This window comes from Triticum aestivum, chromosome 7B (assembly GCF_018294505.1).
Source record: "Triticum aestivum cultivar Chinese Spring chromosome 7B, IWGSC CS RefSeq v2.1, whole genome shotgun sequence".
In the NCBI taxonomy this organism is placed as follows: domain Eukaryota; kingdom Viridiplantae; phylum Streptophyta; class Magnoliopsida; order Poales; family Poaceae; genus Triticum; species Triticum aestivum.
Genome location: NC_057813.1, coordinates 299,626,559 through 299,647,221, shown reverse-complemented (window position 1 = coordinate 299,647,221; position 20,663 = coordinate 299,626,559). Strand labels below are relative to the sequence as shown.

Below are 20,663 nucleotides of genomic sequence, written 5' to 3'. Positions count from 1 at the left end.
GACGAGGCAGAGCTTCTGGACTGCTCGAGGGGACGAGGGAGAGGCGATGGGCGCGGTGGTGCTCGTCGGTGCTGGCGGGCGCGTTTGGTGAGGTGGGAAACAGCAAGGGAGAGAGCAGGGGGAAGAGTGAGCGAGCCGAAGGGATTGGGACGACACCGAGGAAGTCGGCGACGTGTCCAGGGGCTCGTCGGCAAGCAGGAGGTGGCGCGGAGCGTGCTCGCGCGTGTCGGCCACGCGCGCACTGTCCTCCTGGCGCCGTGGAGAAGATGACTGGCAGGACCAGTGGGCTGGGCCGGCACAATGCCAGGCCAGGTAAGTGGCCCAGGTGGGTTTCTGCTTTTTATTATTTTTCTGTCTGTTTTCCTTTTCCTACAGTTTCTTTTAATTTGGTTTCAAACCAAACTAATTTTGTAGCTTCTGAAAATTATTATGTGGCTAATTACAATATATTCAGAGCCACTCACAAATTTTCAGAATTGTTGGACTTGCAATTCTTTTATAGAAGAATTAAATCCAACTCAAATATTTATTGATTTAAATCCAAATGGCCAAAATAATTCCTCAAAAATGTTCCATATTTTTGGTTCAGACCAAAACCCTTTCCAAAAATATCAAACATCATTGAAGAGCATTTTGGAAACATTGGATGCATTTTCCAGGGTTATTTGCCCTTCTTTAATTTAAAATTTTTAGGCTTTCAAATTTCCTCAATTCAAATTTCTTGAATTTAAACATTACGCATGATGCTCACTGATGCAACTATTTACACTCAGATATTCTTGGTCTGTGACAAAAACTCTAACCAAACGTACTAAATTTGGAATATCTAATATGCGAGTTGTGATGCCCAAATCGGATTGATTCGGCTAGTACTTAAGTAAGAACAGTTTGATTCTTTCATATGAATACTTCACTATTTCAGGAACAATTTCACTTCAATAGTCATGCTAATGTTCCAGTATTATTGGTTTGTAGTTTATTGTTTATAAACTCATTTTCATGTACAAAAGATTCAAGTTTCCCTTTTTCTCTTAGAAACTAAAAGATTCAAAGGAGTAAATTAAGAATATTGTATTCTTATTACCTCATGAGTAGCTAGCAACACTGAACCTTCATTATCAGAGTAAAGTAAGGCCATGTGCATTAAACATGCAGACTTGGATATTTTTTATTTGCTTTGATCAGTCCTTCTGACTGGTCTCTTTCAACAAGTAGTAACTAGACAGATAGTTGTTGACAAGCTGTGGTAAGTTACACTAACAGTCTCAAACAAGACAGCCGAAACTACTAAGTCAAAGCATTAAGCCTTTCGGAATTAGTTGTGTGTAAAGACTACTTGTTTCTAGCTAGGTAGTAACTTGATGAGGACATCAATATCATTGTTACACCCACAGCCCCTGCTGCTATACATACTGGACCAATTACTAGAGCTCGCGCACGCCAACTAGATTACCAGGTACTTTCATTTCTTGGTAATGATTCTAATGTTCATGAGAATATGATGCTGCCTAAATTGGATACATTTGTTTTGCTTACAAATGAAGGGCCTAGCTTGGAGAAGGATGAACATTGGAGCAAGAACAAGCATGGAGATGATGGCATGCGCAAGGGGAACAAGAACAGAGTTACAAGTGATGATTTCAGGTCTTTGAAGCCACCATAACGAGTGCATGAAGCCTTGGACGAAATATACAAGATGTCACTTCATAAATTTTGTCCAGAGGCTATTATAGGTGCTGCGTCACCTTTTATTTGGGCCAGGCCCATGTAATTTCTAAATACATAAGTATAGGCTATTTTTAGAGTCCGTATGTGTGGGGAAACAAGAGATAGGGTTGATTTCGGACCCCTCCACCAAGGGCCACGAAATTCCCCCTCTCTTCCTCCATATATACAGCCCTTAGAGCACCGTTTAGACTTTGGGTTTTGTTTAGATTAAAGTTCGGCATAGCTGCAACTTCGCGTACTTCGTTTGTGTTCAACGACCAGACAAAGGCGTCACAGAACCCCACCTTGATCAATAAAGCTTTCATCTTATATTCGCAATATCCAGATTGCAATCTTAGTTTCTTACTTGTTCTTCGTTTGCTCGTAGGAAACAGACCCTCGTGGTCAGGTTGATCGTGCTCCGGCGTGGTCAATAACCTCTCGGAGTTGGTTTAGCGATTGCTAAGGCGCGACATCCTCGCACGTTCGTAGTCAGATCGTCAATGTCAACTTCCACCAAAGCGATATCCATGATCTCATCGAAAGACGGGACACCTTTGCCTCTATCAAGTGGTATCAGATTTCCAGGTTACTCGGTGAGATTTTACAGTTTTTCGTAGTTTAGATCGAGTCTGTTCTTCATACCTACAGTCCACGAAAAAGCCACAAAAAAAATTAGGGTTAGTTCATCATATCCGAACCAATCTGAGCCTTTGCATAATATTTTTAGGGTTTTGCTTTGTTGAATTTGCGGTTGCATCGTCATGTCTAGTTGCTGGTCTTAGAGTCTAGTCTTTTAGAGTTTCGAGTTCTGGTCATAAGTTGTCACGCTGCCGCCGCACCATCATCATCGCCCCTGCCATCTACCACCACCGCTTATCTGCCACCGCTTCGAATCCGTATCCATATACCACCACCGTTGTCATATACCACCACTGCTGCCATCTACCACCATATATCCACCACCAATCCGAGTTCTTGTCATATTAGGTTTGTTTTCGAGATCCATCTATATTCTGATTCGTGTTTCCTTGCCGGAGTAGGTTTCAGAAAAAAAAGAGTCCGGAAAACACCCTCCGTTTAGGCCCAAAATTTTTCGAAAATGCATTTTTCGAAAAAAAATTGGCTATCCTATTTTTAGGTGTTTCTGAGTGTTTTGAGACAGGTGCCATTATAGGAAGTTTTTTTGACCCGTTTCCAGTTTTTGGGTCCGTGCAGTCGAAAAAAAAATTGGTCAAAAAAATTTCGTGCCCATCCTGTCAGTTTAACCTAGGAAGAGTTTTGAGACACTCGGCATTATAGTGATTTTTCGCAAAAAAAACAGCGAAAAAAAACAGCGCAAAGAAAACGAAAAAAAAATCCAGAGTGTGCTTTTACCTTGTTTACGTGCCGCGCCGTGATTTTGTTGGTGTTCTAGGCTCGCGTCTCTAGCACAGTCTAGCCTAGGACCAGCACAGTACCGTCGTTGAGCGTTTATTCAACTTTGCATCTCTGAATTGATTATTGCTGACCCTTTTTGCTACCATATTATAAGCCTTCCCAGCTCCACATACATCTACGTCGTGCGTTTGACTCTCCCTGGTAATCGCTCTATCCAAACTTTGAGAGTTTTTGACTACAACGGTTGCCGATCACCGCCTGCTGCTGGGTAAGAACTGGTAAGAATTTGAGATTTGCTTAACGGATTTGTGACACCCACCACCACCTCTTGCTAGTAGTCTGTAGGATCATATTCTTGTGTGTTTCTATTGCTGCTAACCATGCCAGGATCACAAGCCGACGAGACTGACTGGGAGAACATGACGAATAAGGATTTGCATGATAAATTTCAGCAAATGATGAGTGGACAGGTGCAAGATGTGCTAAACAGATTTGAAGAGGCCATGGAGAAGATAGATGGCATGGAGAAGACGTTCGAAACAAAGCTCGATAACAAGTTTAATGAATTGCTCGCGCGTCTTCCACCACCACCACCCGCTGCACCTAACGCACCTCTCCAACAACAACAACGACGACTACCTCCACGTCGCGAAACAGACCTCCGCCGAGCGAGCCGTGTTCCTCTTGAGTTTGGCCAAACTGTTGGTGCTGCTGTTGATACTTCTGTGGCTCCTGCTGCTGATGCGGAGGAGGATGATTATGTGGGAGATTACGAGGATGAGGTTGCTCAAAATCAGAACTACGTGCAACCACCTGAACCACAACCACCAGGTCATCCACATGCAAATAATCACAATGGTAGGGCTTTCCCTCAGGTACGAGATCATGACCATCTTCCTAAACTAAAATTGAATATTCCACCTTTCGAGGGTAGATATGTTCCTGATATATATCTTACTTGGGAGTTAGAAACTGAACAACGATTTACATGTTTATAATATCCCGAGGAGAGACGGGTTGCTGCTGTTGTTTGTGCTTTCACTAGTTTTGCATGTGTATGGTGGTCTGAACATTGTAGATTATATCCTATTCCAACTACTTGGGCTGCTTTGAAAACTGCTATGCGTACTCGTTGGGTTCCACCATATTATCAACGTGAATTGCTTCAAAAATTACAATGCTTAAGACAAGGAAAAAATTCTGTAGAAGAATATTATCAGGAATTACAAACTGGCATGATTAGATGTGGTATTGTTGAGGAGAATGAAGCTATGATTGCACGTTTTCTGGGTGGATTAAATAGAGAGATTCAGACCATTCTAGACTATAATGAGTATACTAATATCACTCGTTTATTCCATCTTGCTTGTAAAGCTGAACGTGAAGTGCAGGATCGACAAGCATTGGCGCGAACTAACTTTTCTGCAGGCCGACCTTCATCATGGACACCGCGTGCATCCTCTACTTCCACTACACCAGCACCTCCATCAGCTGCTACCTCCAGCCGTGATACAAGAAAGCAGGCAGAACCTCCACTATCTGCCAAGAGCGCACCTGCTGGGCCTACACAGAGCTCTTCTTCTTCCATGGCATCAACTGGGCACACAAGTGATATTATTTGTCGTCGTTGTAAGGGAAGAGGTCATTATGCGAGAGAATGCAAATCTCAGCGTGTGATGATTGCTACTGAGGATGGTGGGTATGAGTCCGCTAGTGACTATGATGAGGAGACGTTGGCTCTTATTACACGTGAAGAACACGGTGGAGATGATTCTGATCATGAGACGCAATACATGGCTCCTGAAGACGCTGACAGGTATGAATGTTTAGTTGCTCAACGTGTTTTGAGTGTGCAGGTCACACAAGCTGAGCAAAATCAGAGGCACAATTTGTTCCATACCAAGGGAGTTGTGAAAGAACGTTCTGTGCGCGTCATCATAGATGGAGGGAGCTGCAACAACTTGGCTAGCATGGAGATGGCGGAGAAGCTTTCTCTCACCACAAGACCACATCGACATCCTTACTACATCCAATGGTTCAACAACAGCGGCAAGGTTAAGGTAACACGTACTGTTCGTGTGCATTTTAGTATCTCTACATATGCTGATTATGTTGATTGTGATGTGGTACCTATGCAAGCATGTTCCTTATTACTTGGTAGACCATGACAATTTGATAAAAATTCTGTACACCATGGTAGAAACAATCAGTATACTCTTGTTCATAAGGATAAAAATATTACTTTGCTTCCTATGACTCCTGATTCTATTTTGAAAGATGATATTAATAGAGCTAATAAAGCAAAACAGGAGAAGAATAAGAGTGAAAATCAGATTGTGGCAAAAGAATTTGAGCAACAAATGAAGCCTAATCATAAACCATCTAGTGTTGCTTCTGAAATTAAATTGAAAAGTGCATGTTTATTTGCCACCAAATCTGATATTGATGAGCTAGATTTCACCAAATCTGTTTGCTATGCTTTTGTGTGCAAAGAGGCATTATTTTCATTAGAGGACGTGCCTTCCTCTTTGCCTCCTGCTATCACTAACATTTTGCAGGAGTTCGCTGACGTCTTTCCACAAGACGTGCCACCGGGATTACCACCTATTCGAGGGATTGAGCATCAGATTGACTTAATTCCCGATGCTTCACTGCCAAACCGTGCGCCATACCGTACCAATCCAGAGGAGACGAAGGAGATTATGCGTCAAGTACAAGAGCTTCTCGACAAAGGTTATATATGCGAATCCCTTAGTCCTTGTGCTGTTCCTATTATTCTAGTGCCGAAAAAGGATGGTACATCGCATATGTGTGTTGATTGTAGAGGCATTAATAATATTACTATTCGTTATCGTCATCCTATTCCTAGGCTAGATGATATGCTTGATGAATTGAGTGGCTCTACAATATTCTCCAAAGTTGATTTGCATAGTGGATACCATCAAATTCATATGAAATTGGGGGATGAATGGAAAACAACATTTAAAACTAAGTTTGGATTATATGAGTGGTTAGTCATGCATTTTGAGTTAACTAATGCGCCTAGTACTTTCATGAGACTAATGAACGAAGTTTTACGTGCTTTCATTGGACGATTTGTGGTAGTCTATTTTGATGATATACTGATTTATAGCAGATCTTTGGAAGAACATTTGGAACATTTACGTGTTGTTTTTATTGCTCTACGTGATGCACGTTTGTTTGGTAACCTTGGGAAGTGCACCTTTTGCACCGACCGAGTATCTTTTCTTGGCTATGTTGTTACTCCACAGGGAATTGAAGTTGATAAAGCCAAGATTGAAGCTATTGATAGTTGGCCGCAGCCCAAAACGGTCACACAAGTGAGGAGTTTTCTTGGCCTCGCTGGATTCTATAGGCGTTTTGTGAGAGATTTCAGCACCATTGCTGCACCTCTCAATGAGCTTACAAAGAAAGATGTGCCTTTTCTTTGGGGTACCGCACAGGAAGAAGCCTTCTCGGTATTGAAAGATAAGTTGACACATGCTCCTTTACTCTAACTTCCTGATTTTAATAAGACTTTTGAGCTTGAATGTGATGCTAGTGGAATTGGATTAGGAGGTGTGTTATTACAAGATGGCAAACATGTTGCATACTTTTCTGAAAAATTGAGTGGGCCTAGTCTGAATTATTCTACTTATGATAAAGAATTATATGCTCTTGTTCGGACTTTAGAAACATGGCAACATTATTTATGGCCCAAAGAATTTGTTATACATTCTGATCATGAATCTTTGAAACATAACTAAAGTCAAGCTAAATTGAATCGTAGACATGCTAAATGGGTTGAATTCATTGAGACTTTCCCTTATGTCATTAAACACAAGAAGGGAAAAGAAAATGTTATTGCTGATGCATTGTCTCGTCGCTATACTATGCTTTCACAACTTGACTTCAAAATATCTGGTTTGGAGACCATCAGAGATCAATATGTGCATGATGCTGATTTTAAAGATGTAATGCAGAATTGTAAAGAAGGAAGAATGTGGAACAAGTTTGTCGTTAACGATGGATTTGTGTTTCGTGCTAACAAGCTATGCATTCCAGCTAGCTCCGTTCGTCTTTTGTTGTTGCAGGAGGCGCATGAAGGAGGATTAATGGGACACTTTGGCGTGAAGAAGACAGAGGACGTACTTGCTACACATTTCTTTTGGCCAAAGATGAGACGGGATGTTGAGCGTTTTATTGCTCACTGCACTACATGTCAAAAAGCTAAGTCACGACTCAATCCTCATGGTTTATATATGCCTTTGCCTGTACCTAGTGTTCCTTGGGAGGATATATTTATGGACTTTGTTTTAGGTTTACCTCGAACAAAGAAGGGGAGGGATAGCATATTTGTTGTCGTGGATAGATTCTCAAAAATGGCACACTTTATACCATGTCATAAAAGCGATGATGCTGTTAATGTTGCTGATTTGTTCTTTCGTGAAATTATTCGCTTGCATGGTGTGCCAAATATTATTGTTTCAGATCGTGATACTAAATTTCTTAGCCACTTTTGGAGATGTTTATGGGCTAAGTTGGGGACTAAACTGCTTTTTAGTACTACTTGTCATCCCCAAACTGATGGCCAAACTGAAGTAGTCAATAGAACATTGTCTACTATGCTTAGGGCTGTTTTGAAGAGTAATAAGAAAATGTGGGAGGAATGCTTGCCTCATATTGAATTTGCTTATAATCGTTCATTGCATTCTACTACTAAGATGTGCCCTTTTGAAGCTGTGTATGGTTTCCTACCTCGTGCACCTATTGATTTGTTGCCTCTTCCATCTTCGGAGAAGGTTAATTTTGATGCTAAACAACGTGCTGAATTGATTTTAAAAATGCATGAGTTAACTAAGGAAAACATTGAGCATATGAATGCCAAATATAAACTTACTGGAGATAAGGGTAGAAAACATGTTGTGTTTGCACCTGGAGATCTTGTTTGGTTACATTTGCGTAAGGATAGATTTCCTGATTTGTGCAAATCAAAGCTCATGCCACGGGCTGATGGTCCCTTTAAGGTGTTAGAGAAAATAAATGATAATGCATATAAACTTGAGCTGCCTGCAGATTTTGGGGTTAGTCTCACTTTTAACATTGCAGATTTGAAGCCTTATTTGGATGAGGAAGATGAGCTTCCGTCGAGGACGACTTCATTTCAAGAAGGGGAGGATGATGAGGACATCAATACCATTGTTACACCGACAGCCCCTGCTGCTATACATACTGGACCAATTACTAGAGCTCGCGCACGCCAACTAAATTACCAGGTACTTTCGTTTCTTGGTAATGATTCTAATGTTCATGAGAATATGATGCTGCCTAAATTGGATACATTTGTTTTGCTTACAAATGAAGGGCCTAGCTTGGAGAAGGATGAACATTGGAGCAAGAACAAGCATGGAGATGACGGCATGCGCAAGGGGAACAAGAACAGAGTTACAAGTGATGATTTCAGGTCTTTGAAGCCACCATAACGAGTGCATGAAGCCTTGGATGAAATATACAAGATGTCACTTCATAAATTTTGTCCAGAGGCTATTATAGGTGTTGCGTCACCTTTTATTTGGGCCAGGCCCATGTAATTTCGAAATACATAAGTATAGGCTATTTTTAGAGTCCGTATGTGTGGGGAAACAAGAGATAGGGTTGATTTCGGACCCCTCCACCAAGGGCCACGAAATTCCCCCTCTCTTCCTCCATATATACAGCCCTTAGGGCACCGTTTAGACTTTGGGTTTTGTTTAGATTAAAGTTCGCCATAGCTGCAACTTCGCGTACTTCGTTTGTGTTCAACGACCAGACAAAGGCGTCACAGAACCCCACCTTGATCAATAAAGCTTTCATCTTATATTCGCAATATCCAGATTGCAATCTTAGTTTCTTGCTTGTTCTTCGTTTGCTCGCAGGAAACAGACCCTCGTGGTCAGGTTGATCGTGCTCCGGCGTGGTCAATAACCTCTCGGAGTTGGTTTAGCGATTGCTAAGGCGCGACGTCCTCGCACGTTCATAGTCAGATCGTCAAAGTCGACTTCCACCAAAGCGATATCCATCATCTTATCGAAAGACGGGACACCTTTGCCTCTATTATAACTTATTCTAATACTCTGTTATGTGAGGTCATACCCATGACATACTACTAAAATACTATCTTGGTTTATCTTTGTGTGGCCATTTTCCTTAAACATAAGTTAACACATGCAGTTTTCGCACATCTTGGTAACTCTGTTTTATTTGTACAACAAAAATATATTTAATTTAAATCCACTTTTTATGTGGAAAGGTTATTTTTTCTGTAATATTTGTTTCCATTTGTAGAATTTCACACATGAACAGAATGCATGATGTGGTGAATGATTTGCTTAGTGCAGTGGTTATGACAACCATGATAGTATAGTTGGGTATTTTTTATAGCATCCTTTTGTATCTCAGACTGTTTGTTCAACTGGTGATGATTTTATGGATCATGTATTGTTGTTTGTAGATATTCCGCAAGGAACCATTTTTCTACGGCCATGAAAACCATCATCAACTTATTAGGATTGCAAAGGTGCTTATTCAGTTTATTCCATTTATTCTTTGGGAATATAGTTATAACTGATTAAGGATTATTTTTCATGTTTTGCTCCTCACGCACTGTTTTATATGGATTCTTTGGTGGCATCTGATGTTGTTTAGACTTGACATATACCATTTGCTATTACTTACCTTAGTGACCGGGTGGTTGTGGTTCAATGTTACGATGAATTTGTACCGTGCACAAATAAGTTGCCACCTCACTGTTTCAAGTTAAGAGCTCTAAATTCTGACCACACCCCTGCATTGACATGTACTTGGAACAAATGGGCTAAATGCTTATTTGAACAAATGCAAAATTGAGCTTGACCCTCAACTTGAAGCCCTTGTTAGAAGGTATATTGCCACTCAGCAGTCATTTTGATGATGCAAGATCTCAATTTGCCATTTGATTTACAGATTGACCATGCAATTATACTTTCTTTTCTCATCTCCAACTCCTAGGTGCTGCATGATGTGTTTGAGCATCTAGTTTGTAGATAGATTGATTAGTGTGGTTGCTTTGAGGATGTCATGTTACAATGGTTGTTGTTCTGTTTTTTCGAAGGTTTAATGCAGGCCCATCCATACTTCCTCCAGGAGAGGGCTGCCGAAAATAGCAGGACTTGTGCGCAATAGCAATAATGTTCTTGAGATTGAACGGGCAGCGCTTGACGAAGCCGAATTAGTCTCAGTCTCCTTGCATTAAGCACTCCTAGTAAGTAAATTAGATGAACCGGGAGCTTCAATGTCTATGAGTTGATGTCATTGCTGACCTTAGCTTACTTTATTTCCCTCAGTACTGCAACAGTAAATGTAGCAATACCTATGAAAAATCACGTCAACACTAGGAGTCTTCTCGGTTATGGTGTTGATATGAATCTGTCATTGTTATCTGTTGGAATGTTAACTAAGCATCCCTGTTTAAATGTTTTGACTCTTTCTTATAATTCATTGAAATGCATCATACTCTCAGTCTATATTTTTAGCTAATAGCTAATTCATCATTTCCATTGGAAGTAAGTTGTTGCGGCGGCGACGACACCAACAACGCAAGGGGATGCGGCGTTGACGACAACGTGACATCGACACGGGGCTGCGGCGATGACGACGGTGGCGACATTGATACGGGGCTGCAGCAACAACGACGACAATGGTGACATGTACACGGGGTTGCAGCGGCAACGACGACGGCATCCACACGAGGCTACGACAACGACAACCTGTACACGCAACGACGACGCGACGCGGCGGTGTGTTTGACTCGTGGATCATGTATACATTCTAAATGTATGTATTAGAATATACAGATGAATACATAAAAATTTGACTGCATGCATGTATTGTATACAATTTTAAAAAAATCAGTAAATACATAGTGGTGGTGTGGGAGGCTATGTAAACGTTGTTATTACTTGTGTATAATGGTGGTGTGCTATGCATGTGCACACCATTGCTATTTGACATAGTGGTGGCGTGACGAACAATGCCACGCCACCAGTATGTGAAATACCAATGGCGTGGGGCCTGACGCCATCGGTATTTTTTTAACAATGGCGCCGTATTGGTGACGTGGACCCCTACATCAGCAATGTGGTTTTTGGCACGCCGGCACCAGTGTTTTCTGCACTAGTGAACAATTTCCCGAATAAAAACATAGAAAACATTTATTATGTTAGGCAAGATTTTGTATCCAATTTTGCTACCATGGAATCATCTATGAGGCAAAGACCTCCTTATGATGCCATGGTAGCCCAAGATGGTGCTATGGTTCTATTTTGGGCTACGAAAATCAAATCTGCCATTTCTAGCATAGGATCATAATCTAAACAGATCACATGTTCAACATAATTAACTACCACATAGTACATACACCGTAGCAATTCTGAAAACAAGGTACTTCACAATACAACCATATATAGTACACGTCTTACATTATGGGACGAAGGGAGTACTTAACAAATACAACCATAATCAAAAGAGACATGCATGTTCGGCTCTCTAAAGACACTTACTCGTCACCCACCCCCTTAGCGATGGTATGTAGCAAAAGGGCACGACATGCATGTCCTAGATGGAGCACGCCGATTATCTTGTCTCCAGGCTCCGTTAAGTTGTAGATGTCATAGATCTCCTTCCATCCATTGACGACAAGGCGTCCATCTACTGGCGACATCGAGTAGGTGCATGTTATGCGATACGGGGTTGCCGATCTTCATGGAGGATTTGCTTGATGAAACGAACCAATGTCACCTGAAGGGTAAGAAGGAAACCCTCAATCCCAGCCAACAATGCTGCCGGGTAAAGAGAAGTAGTGCAACCTGACGAGACCAAAGCCAACTATTGCATATGCAACAACCAACAAGTATTCACCCAACCACACTCTAAGTTTCCAATCCACGCAACCACAGAAGAAGTTGGAAGCACGAACTAGTCACTGACTCAACGACTAATATTGTAAAATCACAAAGTGAGTTTACCCTCTCACAAGGCAAGATTACAAGAGCTAAGGAAGTGAACTTTCAAACAAGATTCTGGTAGCACTTAGCTAACCTATGCTGAAATGAAATTGAGCATTAATGTCCAAGAGCTAAAGTAGAAGTGGAGGATGGGGTATTTATACTAGGAACAACCCTCCTAGCTTAGGTGTGAAACTAGTCCAAAAGAGGGGCTCAAATTCATACTAACCAGCTGGGAAAGGGAGCAAACCATGGAGCCTCACACAACAATTAATGTTGTGGACAACTTGCATTGGAACTCTCATATTCTTTGATCAAGGGCTCCAAATGATGCACAATTTGATTTTTCTGAAAGTAGACTTCATATGTTGTCCATTTCGGCCTTCCACACATGCTAGATACTCATATATTCATGCGACATGATGCAACAAGTTATGGGAAGAATCCTGGAACTGTGCGTGCAATAGTAGATTGAGATGGCTTGCTATTCATACCTGAAGTGTACGTAGTTTCCGTTGTCACCAAAACATGCTTACATCAGAGGTGAAACTTGCTTTCTTCAAAATTGTTGCAAGGGTTGCAGAACTTGTTTTGTCATGGGCTGAAAGTTGATGCTTGTCCTCAACATTGTACCCGAGTAAAGCCAGCACACAAGATTTAGGCAGTATAAAGTTGTCATGGATATTTGAATTATGATCAGCTAGGAGCGCATTGTAACTGAGATTTATCATGAGAAGATGACAAACGAGGTGAACTAGGGATGTCCTCATCATTATATTTGTCTCGTCATAGACAATAACTCCCATATCACCACTATGCTAGGCATTTGGGCAGGCACCACACGTCTTGTGAGTTCCTATTGCAAGAACACAATTGGTAAGCACTATATATGTATGTATATATTAAATTTAAAAATAATACATGAATAAGTTGATAGATAATACAGTTCATATTAGGAGTGGCTTCTCGACATTGCTCTTTTTTAAGGTATGCACGAATTGCACAAATGAGACATCGTACATGCCAACATTGTACTCCTGAACAAATGTCTCAACCGCGTCCAACTCATTCCAAGAAAACGTCATGCCTCGTGTCCACAATTCTATGAGTTTCGAAGGACCTCACGAAGTAAGTTGTCCAAATTACATGTAATCAAGGGACTAGTTACAATAGGTAATTGAACTTATAAAGGATGAAAGGGCTGCTAGGCATAACGGATGGCTCCACGCCGGTTATGAATAGTGCAGAGCGAAAAGCAGCGAGCGAGCACGCGAGTAGCGAGAGAGAAAAAGTGAAGTGGATCGAGCTAGTTGAACTTATAAAGGATGAAAGGGGTGCTAGGCGCAACGGATGGCTCCACGTCGGTTATGAATAGTGCAGAGCGAAAAGCAGCGAGTGAGCACGCGAGTAGCGAGAGAGAAAAAGCGAAGTGGATCAAGCTAGTTGAACTTATAAAGGATGAAAGGGGTGCTAGGCGCACTGATGGCTCCACGTTGGCTATGAATAGTGCAGAGCGAAAAGCAGCGAGCAAGCGCGCGAGTAGCGAGAGAGAAAAAGCGAAGTGGACCGAGCTAGCAGTGACAGAAAAGCATACCTAACCCGCGTCTTCCCAAGCCCCCCTGCCGCCGCCGCCACCCCTCTCCTCTGCCCAGCAACTCCTCCTCCCCTCCCTCTCCTCCTTCCCTGCCTCCGAATCCAGACCACGTGACCGGAGTTCAGCGGCAAAGCCCCCAGCCCCGCGCCGGAGTTCAGCGGGCAGGGCGGAGCTTGAACTTATAAAGGATGAAAGGGGTGCTAGGCGCAACGGATGGCTCCACATCGGCTATCAATAGTGCAGAGCTAAAAGCAGTGAGCCAGCGCGAATAGCGAGAGAGAAAAAACGAAGTGGACCGAGCTAGCAGCGACACAAAAGCAGACCTAACCCGCGTCTTTCCGAGCCCTCCCTGCCACCGCCGCCACCCCTCTCCTCTGCCCAGCACCTCCTCCTCCCCTTCCTCTCCTCCTTCCCTGCCTCCGGATCCAGACCATGTGACCGGAGTTCAGCGGCAGAGCCCCCAGCCCCGCGCCGGAGTTCAGGGGCAGGGCGGAGCAAATAGCCGGGCCGACGCCAGGGTTCGGCCCCGGCCCCAAGGGGAGTTGGTGATGGCGTCGTGAGAGGCTAGGGCCTGTAGAGCCCCCAGCCCCGCACCGGAGTTCAGCGGCAGGGGCGGAGCGAATAGCCGGGCCGAGCCGGGCCGACGCCCAGGTTCGGCCCCGGCCCCCAGGGGAGTTGGCGGCGGCGTCGTGAGAGGCTAGGGCCTCCTCCCTGTGAAAGGCAACTGCGCTTGTCCTCGGCAGCGGCGATCTAGGCACCGGTCCAGGGTGATTTACCTCTTGAAGCCTCTTTCAGATTGTTCCAATTCAGTCCCCTCTCAGTTTGTGCTAAAAGAAAGTTCTTATTAGGGATTTGAGTTTATCCTTTTAACGTGTGCTTGTGCTAGAGCATCGGCGCTCTCTCGGCTACGCCTGGGTGTTCGAGCTGTCAGTGTGTACAGGAGCAGCAGCCACCACCGCTGCCAAGGAGCTCCATCAATCACGTGCTCACTCTTGCTTCACAGACTATGTATGGTCAGTTCAGGTATTTTTTCCTCGGTGATTGTTGGCACCCAGGATGTTACAATCTGTTTCATGATCTGATAATTAGCTAGGAATTTTTGGAATAGGATTTTAATCAGTTAATGTTTCTTCATTTGGTCCAGTTTTTTGTTGATCTGGTCAGTATCAGAGGATGAAACCTTGAAACAATCTTAGGACACCTTCTGACACAGTGCTTATTTTCCTGTGAATGAGAAGGCATTTATACTCTGATACACCCTGTTTCTTTGATTTTTTTGGCCCAAAGGTATGATGTTTAGGGCCCTTTTTTCTCTCTAGAACACTATAGGACCCTATGATGATTAGCTTTATGTTGGAATTACCATCAGATTTCAAATGACGATATTTTTGCGGCTTTCTGAGGCTTAAAACAGCTTAGCTCTTCTACTTTTTAATATTGTTAAGCTTTCTTAAGCCGGGTGAAGATTCTCAGACCATAGGAAGTGTTGTATGACACTGTCAACAATAGCTGCTGCTTCTCCACTGCAAGTGTCCTCCTTTGGCCATAACCTTTGTAGTTTGGTCTTTGCTGCAATCCCCATTCACTTGGTTTTTTTCAGCTCTGTATGCAATTTTAAACAGGTCTTCTTTTTCTATCTTTGATTGCTCTGTTTTTTTTTTTTTTGCATAGTATCTAAATGTGCCTGTTGCCGCCTCTCTGTTAGCTATCAACATTAACCGAATATGCGACTTGTGTTTAACATGTTGATAACAGACTCTACAGTTCTGGTACTAGAATATAAGGTCTGTGCTTGATGAGTTTGCATTGATCTAGGTTCGACTAACATGTAGGTTCCAACTTTCCAAGCTACAAGTCGATGACTGTAACTGTCCCAAGAGGCTAGAAGATATCATGACTTCTTTCTTAGTAGCAGAGCTTACGCTCTTCTGTTTTCTTTGATACTTTTGAACCCAAAAAATTGGACCAGTCGCTGTAGATTTTTAAATCACAGCTTTGTGGAGAATATACACTTTTTTGGGACATTAATAGAAGTGTGCTCCTCGCTCATTTATTGTACTCCTGTTACTCCTATCAGATTTCGACATTTGTAAACATGGCTGCGTTCCAGTATTGATAAGAATTCAAGTTCTTGTGTTATGTTATGAACATACCATACCAATTTGTTATGTACCATACCAACATACATACAATTCAAGCTCCAAGCACACGTTTTCATTGTGGTAACCATAAGAAATTTTACATTGGATGGTGAATTTCAAAATTATTTTGTTTGGATTCTGAATCATGCTAGGCAATGCCGTCTTTGTTATAATTTGTTATATTGTACACACAGTTCCCTAAGATTCTCTGGTGGTTTATTCTATTATAAAGCCAGCAAAAGAAGCTGGGGAAGGGAATTTTTTAAGGACAAGAGAAAAGCCATGAGTTGTTTTGCTGAGAAAAGAAACAAGTAATATCGCATTCTGAAGGTTCATTTCCTTATATATGGGTGAGGAGTCCTTAAAATTGTAAGCATTGCAGTTTTCTAACCATGTACATGGGTGGTACGCAGCTAAGCACTCGAGCTATGCTTATTGTTGTACTCCCTCTGTAAACTAATATAAGAGCGTTTAGATCACTATTTTAGTATTCTAAACGCTCTTATATTAGTTTACGGAGGGAGTATGTATGGATTAATAGTGGTAATCACTGTTTGGTTCAGGCCTTGAGCAGCTAAGCTAACTCAAATGTGTACGCTCATTCAAAGTAACTGATTTACCTAAAGAACTTGATTAATGATCAAGTGTGCATTTTGTATGCATTGGAATTAGATTCAGAATGCATGATGATTGGTTTCTTTTGTGTTCATATAGGAAGTAGCTTCTCATCCACCAACTTTTTTTGGGTGCGTTGTGCCGAGGAAATCTTATGCTTCCGTGCGTACATTTCGGTTGTGTTTGTCTAGAGTTTTTTTTCCTTACAGGACAAAATATTCTTATTTACTTTGATTCATCTATTTGTAGCAAAAAACTATTTCTTCGTGCATAAATTTGTTGTGTTCATTGTTCAGGTAAAATGCGTGAGACTGTCGTTTTTGTATTGGCTTCAATGGAGGATGATTTGCTGTGTATGTTTCATTTGCCATCAAGGCCATCATAACGTCCACTCATGTCTAATCCTAATGGTGAACTGACTTTTACTTCTAGCAGAAGAACTATGAACCCGAGTTTTATATCTTTTTTTTTTGCATCTAAATATGTGGTGTTTGTTATTCAGGTGAAATGAGTGAGCCAATCCATCTGTATCGGCTTTAAGGGAGCAGTCTTATTTCAATTGCCATCAAGGCGATCACGACAACGACTCATCTTTATTCCTGATGGTGAACCGATTTTGACTGTTGTTTATGGTTCTGAAAATGATTGCTGGGGAAGGAGGACCATTCGTAATTTGGCCTCAAGGACATGCTCTGTGCAGGTTGCGACCTTCCTTCCCTCCTCTTACTGGTTTGCTTTTAGTATTATTAAACTGCACGGCACAGAAGATTTTTTTTGGTTATGCCTAGACCTGAATGTTTTGGGGGTGATGCAGCTACACTGACAGATGAATATTTGTAGAGAAATGTCTTGGAAATTGCAAGTAGATGGCTACTCTACACTGGCAGATGCTTACTAATTTGTAACAATAAGATCAAGTCGCATGTCATATGTCGATTCTCTTACAGATTAAATTGTGAGCATATTCAGATACATATGTCGGTCTGGTGAGCATATTACAGTCTTCACCAGATGCATTTGTGTTTCGTAAAAATGCATTGATGCTATGTGGAGATTACTCTTGCACTGTTTTTCTACTATCTTGTTGTTTCTCTGTTTTTGCATTTTAAGTTCCCAAATGCTTAGATAGTTAATGCAGTGTTTTAAGTTCACATTTTAAGTTTCTCTGTTTTTGCATTTTAAATTCAGAATGACACTTATGATTCCCAGGGGAAGAAGCGGTTTCCAAATGAGGAAGGTTAGTTTAATTTGCCAAGAAAATAAATATAGTGGACATTAATTTGATTAATGTATCTCCCAATGTTATTAGAATACAACACGAAGAAGTCAGATTTTGTCAAAGTACAGGTCGGAGAGAAAAGTGCCAGGAAGAAAATGGAAGTAGCAGCCAAAATCTGACAAGATGCAAAGGCCCATATCGAGTATGTACTGCAGTCAAAGGGATTCAGTTCAGTTATTAAAATTTCTTGGCATCTAAATTACTTATCAAATGGTTTTTACTGAGTTGGAGAAGACCTTGTTGCTTCGATTTTATCCTGCCAGCAACAAATTGGATTGTTTATTTTATATGAATGCATTATTATTCCCCTCTCATCAGTTGGAAGGCTTTTAGGACTCGCTGATCTCTCTTAAATCTAACTGACTAGCTGATCTTCATTTGCCTATAAAGGGAGGATGGCGGTAATAGATATAAAAAAGAACGAGAAGAATTTCATTAGCTCTAGGTAAAATTCATTGTTCAGTTCAAGATGAACCAGTTTGTAGGTTTTCAATTGTATAACCGTAGAAGCTTGGTTCTAATAAACTGGTTTGCTTTTGCCGAATTAAGCTGGTTGTGGTGGGACAGTAGAATCCCATGCGTCCACTAGCAGCTATAGCTCCCAAATATGATTTGCGTCGTCTCAATTTGGAGAACACTAGCAGCTATAGCTCCCAAATATGATTTGCGTCGTCTCAATTTGGAGTGGACTTCGTTAGTGCAGCTAGCTAGCATATTTTGGATAATATGGATCGACACTGTGCTCTTGGTTGTTAATTTAGCAACCTAATTTGTTCATAGAAGTTTACAAAGTTGTATGCCTTCAAGATTGTAGCCAATTAACATGCATGCATCTATATGACTCTTCAGCCGGTCCTTTTAGAGTCTTGGAACATGACATTCTCTTCTTTTAAACAAGTGTCGAGTGTTTATATTTGCTACCACAAAATATCGTGGTGGGAACTGCTAGCATGTGACGAAGACAAATAATTCTTAAGGCACTGGCATGACTGAAGGAAAAGAGGCTCTGACACTCAAGGTTGGGTCGCCATGTGTATATTTATTTATGTACTAGATCATTGTTGGCGCGCGTTGCCACGCTCATCTATTTTGACTCTTAATTGTTAGGAATAGAAAGCAACTTGTATACATTTGTTTAGTACTCCTTGTGTCCAAAAATAAGTGTCATGGTGTTATGGCGCTGCTACAAGGAGGGCGCGAGAGGGCCGGCCGGGGGTCTTTTTGCCCACCGCCGGGCAAAAGGGAAGGAATTTCTTTCTTAATTCTTGCTTGATTAGATTGATACATCTCCTCTCTTTATATAGAGAGGTTTACTTGACTCCCAAGCAAGGCTTACTTGATCTCTAAGCAAGCGATCCTTATCTCTAATTAACCCTAAGATTAATGGGCCTAGGCCCATTACATACTCTAACACTACATCCTACCTGGACATGCAGCTTGTCCTCGAGCTGCAGCCTAACCAACTTATAACCATGACTCGACGCAACACAAATCTAACACCTAAAAACAAGTCTTTTACATCTCGGCTTGTTTTATTATTCTCAATCTGAAATAGACTAGGACGCTTTATTTTGGACATGCACATGTACAGCCACCTGGACCCATGGACACCATCTGGACAAAATGAGTGCATGTGTATGGCTGTTGGTCTGCACCGCACATGGAAGAGTGGAGGGCTTGCGATGGAGAATGATGAGGAGGGGTGCGCCCCCTCAACCGCCGATGTCGCAGACTTTGAGGTTGCTGCCTGCGGGGAAAACAGCATGCCCAAGATCCCCGACGCAACGGACGAGATCGAGGTCCTTTGCACAGCGAAGGGCAACTTGGAGGAGCGGCAGCTGCAGACCACGCATCTCCCGCACACGCCGACACGCTAGGAGGCCGCGCGCAGCAGCCTGCAGCCTCACCGCCGCCGACACGTGGCGGGTAGCGATCCAAGACGGAAGCGGTGACGGCGACAACAGGGACTTGATCTGCTGGATGTGGACGCCCTGGGATGGCGGCGGCGCTGATGGGAACGAGGTCATCGCACTCCCGTCATAGGGCATCCCATACTGGGCGGTGGAGCTGACGGGCGGTGGCTGCTGCAGCGGCTGCTGCGCTGTCGCGGCGGAGGCCGCCAGGAGCGGCGGCTGCCACTGCAGCCATGGCTGGGCGGTGGTGGCGATGGATGGCGACTGCAGCGGCTGCTGTAGCGGCCCGGCGAGCGCGGCGAAGGCCGCTTGGTACGGCGGCTGCCACGACAGCCACAGCGGCGCGGGGGCGACGATGGGCGGCGCAATCGGGTGCGACCCGTAGGACCCGGCCAAGAACAGGTGGATCTCCTGGACCGCTTGGGTTAGGTCCCGCAGCATCCCGGACACCTCCTCCCAGGTGAGGACGGTGGGGGCGGGCACGACAGAGGATCCCGGCGCGGGCAGGAGCGGGGTGACGGTCGTGGTGGTCGCTGGAGGCGACAAGGTGACCAGCAGCGAAAGAGACGGGCTTGGCGGCGGTGAAGACATGATCGAACCGAAGCTAGCTAATACCAAATTGTTATGGCGCTGCTAGAAGGAGGGCGCGAGAGGGTCGGCCGAGGGCCTTTTTGCCCACGGCTGGGCAAGAGGGAAGGGATTTCCTTCTTAATTCTTGCTTGATTAGATTGATACATCTCCTCTCTTTATATAGAGAGGTTTACTTGACTCCTAAGCAAGGCTTACTTGACCCCTAAGCAAGCGACCCTTATCTCTAATTAACCCTAAGACTAATAGGCCCATTAGGTCTATTACGTACTCTAACACATGGTTTTAGTTAAATATTGACCTAAAACCGTAACACTTATTTTGGGACAGATAGAGTATACTGCATCTTCTCACACAATTTTGCAACTTAATCAATATGCTTCCATCTACATTCATGTTAAAGGTTTATGAAATATAAGTACATCA

The 20,663-nt window shown here is 42.9% G+C and overlaps 1 long non-coding RNA gene and 3 other non-coding genes across 21 annotated transcripts; all 4 read left to right on the top strand.

The window, feature by feature from the left end:
* Positions 1–13,899: 13,899 nt before the first annotated feature.
* Positions 13,900–18,584, top strand: LOC123156400 (uncharacterized). 18 transcript variants are annotated; one of them, XR_006478036.1, is made up of 4 exons: positions 13,900–14,724; positions 16,037–16,192; positions 16,754–16,867; positions 16,960–18,584. It is a non-coding gene; the product is annotated as an uncharacterized lncRNA (long non-coding RNA). The 18 variants fall into 18 exon arrangements; XR_006478030.1 differs by having other exon boundaries at positions 13,901–14,468; positions 14,550–14,724; positions 16,037–16,867; XR_006478037.1 differs by having other exon boundaries at positions 13,901–14,724; positions 16,075–16,192.
* Positions 14,864–14,958, top strand: LOC123163418 (small nucleolar RNA snoR31/Z110/Z27). Its single transcript, XR_006481885.1, has one exon. It is a non-coding gene; the product is annotated as a small nucleolar RNA snoR31/Z110/Z27 (small nucleolar RNA).
* LOC123163445 (small nucleolar RNA snoR77Y) lies at positions 15,031–15,111 on the top strand. The gene has a single exon (XR_006481899.1). It is a non-coding gene; the product is annotated as a small nucleolar RNA snoR77Y (small nucleolar RNA).
* Positions 15,155–15,336, top strand: LOC123163412 (small nucleolar RNA Z112). The gene has a single exon (XR_006481881.1). It is a non-coding gene; the product is annotated as a small nucleolar RNA Z112 (small nucleolar RNA).
* Positions 18,585–20,663: the final 2,079 nt, after the last annotated feature.